Source organism: Myotis yumanensis, unplaced genomic scaffold (assembly GCF_028538775.1).
Source record: "Myotis yumanensis isolate MYYU_CA2020_CCGP unplaced genomic scaffold, mMyoYum1.0.hap1 SCAF_11, whole genome shotgun sequence".
NCBI lineage: Eukaryota > Metazoa > Chordata > Mammalia > Chiroptera > Vespertilionidae > Myotis > Myotis yumanensis.
Genome location: NW_027223762.1, coordinates 69430113 through 69437110, shown reverse-complemented (window position 1 = coordinate 69437110; position 6998 = coordinate 69430113).

Here is a 6998-nt window from a genome sequence, read left to right as displayed (position 1 = left end):
AATCGAACCCCTGGCCTCCCTGTGGAACTCCCATCCAAGGGGACAATTTGCATATTAGGCTCTTATTAAATAGGATATTAAAAATGTTGCTGCTGCTATCCAGAGGCACACACCTTGAGAACATGGAACAGGGTTCCCACCGGAAACCCCGCAAAAGCCCAGAAGCTCCCCAGTGCCAGGAGCGAGTCTTGCTTTGTGTTAGATCCCCTGCTCCTGGCACAGGGCTTGGTGCCACACAGGCCTTCAGTCACTGCGTCTGCATGACTGAGCGAGGCTGCTTGGACAGGCCCGGAAAAGACACGGAGACAGGGGCTGAGCCCTGTAACCCACCCCCATCCACGGGGCAGAGTGCCGGCTGAGATGTGGGGGCTGCCTTAGGTCCCCAGTGTGCAGGAGGCAGTGGAGGCCACAGCCTGGGGAAGTTGCACATGACCTTCCGCAACCCTCCTACCTGTGAGTGAGGGTGCCCGTGCCCCACACCTGTCTGTGCTGCAGATTGATGCCCTTGGTCACCAGCAGGGCCAGGGGGCCATTTCCAGGACAAAGCCGAGAGCTGGCCCCCACCCCACCCCTCCTGGGCCAGGCTGCTAGGGCACAGCACCCAGGGTGCCTTCTCCCCAGGGGACAGAGCAGTGAGCCACCAACATTCCAGCGGGAACAGCCACTCCCTGAGTAGGTGGGAGGAGCAAACAAGCCTGGAAGAGAGGGTCCTGAACTCACTGCTCACGTGAGGCAGTTGGGAGCATGGTCCGAGCGTCAGTTACACTGCCTGGGCCTTGGTCTCCATCCCCCCTCAGCCCTGACACCCTCCTCTGAACAGACCCATAACCTTGGAATCCAAGTAGGCTATACCACGGAGAGCTTCATATGGGACTTGCCCAAATACCAGGTATTTTACCTCTTTCCTTGTATAAACCTCACGGACTAGTACAGTTATCTCTGTTTTATAGATGAGGAAACAGTCCTGGTAAGATTTAGACATAGAAATTACAAGGAGTCTTAAAGAAAAAGATTAGTGAATAGAAGGTCATCATTGTGGCATGAAGGAGGAGGAGGAAAAGTCCTAGAAGAATCAGGGCCCTTCAACCACATTCCCAACCCTGTTCCTTCCACTACCAGAGGGAGCCCAGGGGTCTGGCAGTCAGTCTGTGGTGCAGGGAGAGGGCCAGCTGGGGAGGCATTGTGGCCCGTCTCCCCTCTTCCAGGACAAAAGTGTCCGAGGGCCGCCTGCCCCTGCTGGGCTCACTTCCATGTGGCTGCATAGAAGTCTATGTCTTTCTCCTTCTGCCTGAGGCCCATCGCCTCCATCTCCAGCCTCTCCATGCGGTTAACCTTCTCCCTCAGGGAGTCCAGCTCAGGGAGGGGGGCACGAGCAGCCTGGGCGCTGGCCGCCAGCTCCATGTTCTGGGAGGTGGGCAAAGGCAGGGGATGTGGCTCAGGGCACCCTCGGGGCTGGGGAAGGCCCAAGTCCCTGCAGCCCCAGGAGAAGCCAGAGGCGGCCAAGCTGGTCCATGTGCAGGCCCCTGTGTGTGGGCCCCACATGCTGTCACTGCAGCATGTCACCCCCCAGCAGCTCCCAGGAAAACTGGCTCTCAGGCAGCGCTGCTTTGAGTGGGAAGGAGAGGTGTCCCAGGTCACATTCCTGGACCTGGGGCCCCGGTGACTGGGGCGTCCTAGCCCCCCACCCCAGGCCCACACGATAGGCCTCCTGCTCACATTGTGCCGGAACTCCTGCAGCTCCCGCACCAGCTGGTACAACTGATGCCTGGCGTCCGCCAGCTGCTTCGTCTTCTCCTCCCTGAGGGCGATGAGAACATGTGGTGAGGGTTCCTCAGAAGCACCCAGAAAGCCCACCACCTGGGAGACCACAGCGGGGAAGGAGAGGGTCCTGGCTTCTAGGCGTGAGGAGGGCGTCTACACGTGGGGCTGCAAAAATGCTCTGGAGTCCAAGGTGAGCTTTAAGTTGTCACTGCTGCTCTCAGACTTCACCACAGACCTGAGCTTTCCTCTGAGGGTGCAGGCAGGGAAGGAGCCCCCAGAGCCACTCCTCCCTCCACAGCCAGGCAGGCAGGGAGGCCCCTGGCAGGGAGGTGAAGGCAGGCAGCTTCCCAGATACCGGGCATGGTGCCATCACCAGCTACAGGAAAGGGGGAGCAGGCCCACAGGACTGGACATGAGAGACACATCCTCCCTCCAGCCAAGAGCACTCACACTGGGCCCGAGGCTGAGCGGTAGGCTGCTGCTCTGAGTCTGCCATGTCTGGACTGGCAGGAGCCCTAAAGGCCCAGCAGAACCCAAGCCCGGGGAGACGAGGGAGCGGGCTAGCCCAGGGCCCAACAGGGACCCAGCTCAAAGCAGAGCCCTGTCACTCCAGGGCACTGTGAGAGCTGCCCCGTTTGCTGCACCCCATGGCAGTGAACCACATGTGCGAGCAATGGGTGGTGACACACGGCACAAGAGCAGAAAGACCGGGGTCACTGGGGGACTCACAGCTCCTGGCTGACGCCTCGCAGCGTGGCCTTGGTGTCTGCCAGCTCCATGGCCAGGTGCTGTGTGTCCTCGCTGGGGCGGATGCTGGTGTTCCACTCCTGGGTCATGGTCACGACCAGCTACAGCAGGGCAGACAGAGGGGTCTCACCGGCGTGCTCCTGTGCCCGGCACAGTGCCCGCACTAGAACGTGGTGAAGAATGACCAAAAGACGGAAGAAAGTAAAAGAGAAGATGGCAGCTGAGACTGCAAAGCCAGGAGGGAGGCAGGAGAAAGTGGGGGAGTTTTTAAGAAGCGAGGATATATTTAGTGAGACAGAAGGGCCGAGTGAATGGAGCAGGCTCCCCGAGCTCAACCTCTGTCGTCACACAGGTGTCTCAGGGGACTACGCCCTGCAGGGAAAGTGCCCACGTCCTGCCCCCTCAGAAATGGGCCAGGAGGACAGACAGTGTGCAGCTTGAGAGGAAGTCAGGATGAGGAGCGGGGCCATAACTAGGGCCCCAGACCCAGGCCCCTCTCCACCGTCCCCCAGGCTGTTGGGCCACCGGCAAACACACCTCCCTGCATCTGTCATGTTCAATTAAGAGCCTCCTGAGGCGAAACGTCATGTTGTTGGTGACGTACTCCACGTCCTCCAGGGCCATGTCTGGGACCTCCAACCACTGCAGGTCCAACAGGCTCTCCTGGTGGCGCGTCACCTGAGGGCACACAAGGGTAAGGTGCTGCGGAGGCAGGGCAGGGAGCAGTGGAGGGTCCCTGAGAGCACCCGCCTCCCAAGGCCACGCCCCCTCGGACCTAGGCCCACTCTCCCACAGCTGACCCACCTCACTGACATTATTAACCCTCAGCCACCAAGTTCCTGTGGGGGGCGGGCAGGCTCCTCAGCAAGTGCAGCCACACTCTGCAGCCAAGCCCTGTCCTCACACACCACTGCTGCTGTCACACTAGCTCAAGGAGGACACTGACTTCCCACCAGACAGCACTTCTCCCAGTGTGGGAGCTCCCTCAACTGTCCCAGGGATTTCAGTCACACACCATCCATGTGTCAAACAAAGAGGGTAAGCCTTGGGAGGGGAGGGTCAGGAGGGATAGCATCTTATTCTTCAAATAAAATCTAATGCGAAGATGGCAAAATATTAGAGCGCTAATGTTAGAAGGTTGGGTCCATGATAATCTTATTTTTTGAGGAAACCTTTCATAACCTGAAATCCTTTCCCGGTGAGCCTGGATCTCATCCCCACAGGCCACACCAGACCACCTGGTTCCCCTTTCTGCCGGGTGTGAGCGCAGGCCCACAGCCTCATCCTCACTGGGCAGCCTCTCTTCCAACTGCCGACATCACCTCCTTCAACCCAGGGACATGCCCTTGACGGGGAATCAAACCTGCGACCCTTTGGCCGGCAGTCAACACTCTAACCACTGAGTCAAACCATCTAGAGCCTGGACCCGCAGCCTAGCCCCCTGGCAGGAGCAGGTGAACTCATCTCAGTCCAGGGCTGGAAGCGCCAGGGGGTTCTGCACCTGGTGCATGGGTTCCAGAGTAGGAAACCCCTCAGGCCCCCAAGCCAGGACCCCTGCCCCAGTTTGGAAACCTGTGAAGACCCCTGAGTCCCAGGACTGCCAGGGCCCAGGCCGGTGGGGTCTGTGGAGACCTCGGGGGGCGGGAGAGGAGCCAGGGCACCCGCAATGGGACAGGGAGGCAGGTGTACTCACCCCTGCTACCAACGGGCTCTGTAGAAAGAGCTCCATGAACTCGCGGACAGTAACGTCCATCCTGAGGCTGTGTCTACCGTCCATTGCTATGCACACAGGCTCTGGGCCCACCGTCTCTGTGCCCACCAGCTCTGTGGCAAGCACTGCCAACGGCTACTCGTCCCACATTCCAAATGGCTCCTCACCCCACATTCTAAACTGCTATTTGCACCACATTCTAAACTGCTATTTGCTCCACATTCGAAAAAGGCTCTTTGCCCCACATTCTAAACGGCTCTTGAGCCTGTATTCCTAACTGCTCTGGGCCCCGTACTCCAAAGGGCTCTAGCAGGGAACACAGCTCTGTCAGGGGCTGTGGCAGCTCCCTGTCAATGCTCAGTGCTTTGGAATACACAAAAATTATGACACACTCCCTATGAAATTTAAAATCTTTCTGGGCACATGAAATAGGAGGAAATATAAAAGGTCTATGTCTACATCCTATGTACTTATAAATGTAAATTAACCACTTCAACATAATTTTGCCAATCTCCATTTTTAATTATTTTTCCATCAGCCAAATTGCAGAAATTTGATCAGTTCCTTTGAAGTAACCATTCATTTTATTTTGTTAAGTCTGACCTAGTAGCTCAGCTTGGGAGTTCTCTTTCCCATCACAGTGAACGGAGACCCTCCAGTTAGTAGTTGACACATTACAACACCTAAACCCACCAGTCAGCTGCCTACAAAACAATTTGATAGAATAGTAACTAGTAAGTCATTTAGAGGAAAGAAAAATGAACAAAATAAAGCTGCATATTTGGGAAATATTTGAACAAAAAGAGCCTGTGCATAGCTTTCTGTGCAAGGAGCATTAAACTAGCACATGCAAGAAAGACATTTAGAGAACAGATATGCAGTTATGTCAGAACAAATTTAAACATCTAGGCTGTCAATCAATGAACTAAAAGTGTTTTAATTATTTTCTAAACTAGTAATGGTTTTATTTTGGTTAACTAAAAAATTTATTTTGATTTAAAATAAATTTAATTTTTTTAAGTAAATGAAATCTTTGGACTTATGATAGAGGGGGGGGACAAAGTACCAATTAGCATTTTTAGTAACTATCCAGCTCCAATAAATATTACAAATTCCTTAAAGTCAAAGAACAAAAATGAAAAAAAAGCCCACCTACAGATGTTATTTTTTCATAAGCACCTAAATCAATTCCTCTTATAGAACATTCCAAAAATCTAATAGCCTTCATTTGTGGGAAGCATGATGAGATTTAAAATAATGCAAAACAAAATGTGATCTAAATGGGAAACAAATTTATAAATGTAGTTACCTGAACTGAGAACACAGCAAATTACACATAACTTAGAGATTCTTGATATATGGAAAATTACTTCCATTATGATTATGCAAATCAGGATTTGAATAATGGTTGCCTATATGAGCTTATGCCAATGAGATATTAACTGGATGCTAAAATTTTAAACTCTCTGCTTCCAAATTTCAGGGCCAAGGTTTCAGAGAAATGCAGCCAAATTTATGGGACTAGGATTGTTGTAAAGAAAACACGTAACAGTGACATAGAAAACAGGGTCAGGCAGACTGAAACCACAAGAGTGCGTGCAAGCCAGGCACAGTGATGAGCACGTTGCACACATTATAGCTCATTCAATCAACTCAAAGGCCTCAAGGTGTCCCATCTACTCTCAATGACTTAGCTGAACTTTGGACCTCAGGTATGCAGAAATTCTAGGAGGAATATAAGGTTTTCTTTCCTGAAATCCGGTTCCATGCCCTGGCTGCTGTGGCTCAATGTTGGCTGGAGCATCATTCCATACACTGAAAGGTTGTGGGTTTGATTCCAGTCAGGCCATATACCTAGGTTGTGGGTTCAATCCCCAGTCAGGCTGCATATGGGAGGCAACCAATCAATGTTTCTCTCTTACCTAAATGATTCATTCTCATTCTCTCTTTCTCTCTCTCTCTCTCTCTCAATCTCTGTCTCTCTATCTCCCCCCGCCCCTCTCTAAAATCAATAAGCATATCCTCAGGTTAGGATGAAAAGAAAATTGGTTCTATTAGATCTTAGAAAACTTAGAAAGTAATTTTCAAATTTTAATAGTTATAAATTCCTACCAAAAATCCCAATAGTTTCAGAGAATACCTTGACTTGAACTAAACCAACAATTCAATTATTTTATTTATACAAGCAGTTTTACTGCCATCTGAGTCAGACCCTCAGAATGCTCTGCTGTTGGATTGGAAATCAATAGATACAGCTCTACAATCAGATTCCTAGTTGTGAAAAGTTGAATAATAGTCTTTAAACATATAATGGGTCATTAGCACACATCTCTACACTTAAGATATGTGGAAAGTACATGTGGGATTTTGCAAGGGAATGAGGAAGAGGGGAAGGTGAGAAACAAAAAATAGTCAGAATCCCTTACTTGGAGAAAGTTATTAATAAAGCAAAAGTGCTCACAACTGGACAGCCCTAACCGGTTTGGCTTAGTGGATAAAAAGTCAGCCTGCAGACTGAAGGATCCCTCCCAGGTTCAATTCCAGTCAAGGGCATGTACCTTGGACGCAGGCTCAATCCCCAGTAGGGGACGTGAGGAGGCAGCTGGTTGATGTTTTTCTCTCATCGATGTTTCTAACTCTCTGTCCCTTTCCCTTCCTCTTTGTAATATCCATAAAATATATATTTTTTAAAAAAGATAAAGAACTGGACAGGTGTGTACCCTTTCATTCATGAAATAAAAATATGTGACCTAGATTTTGTAACATAATGACTTAGAAA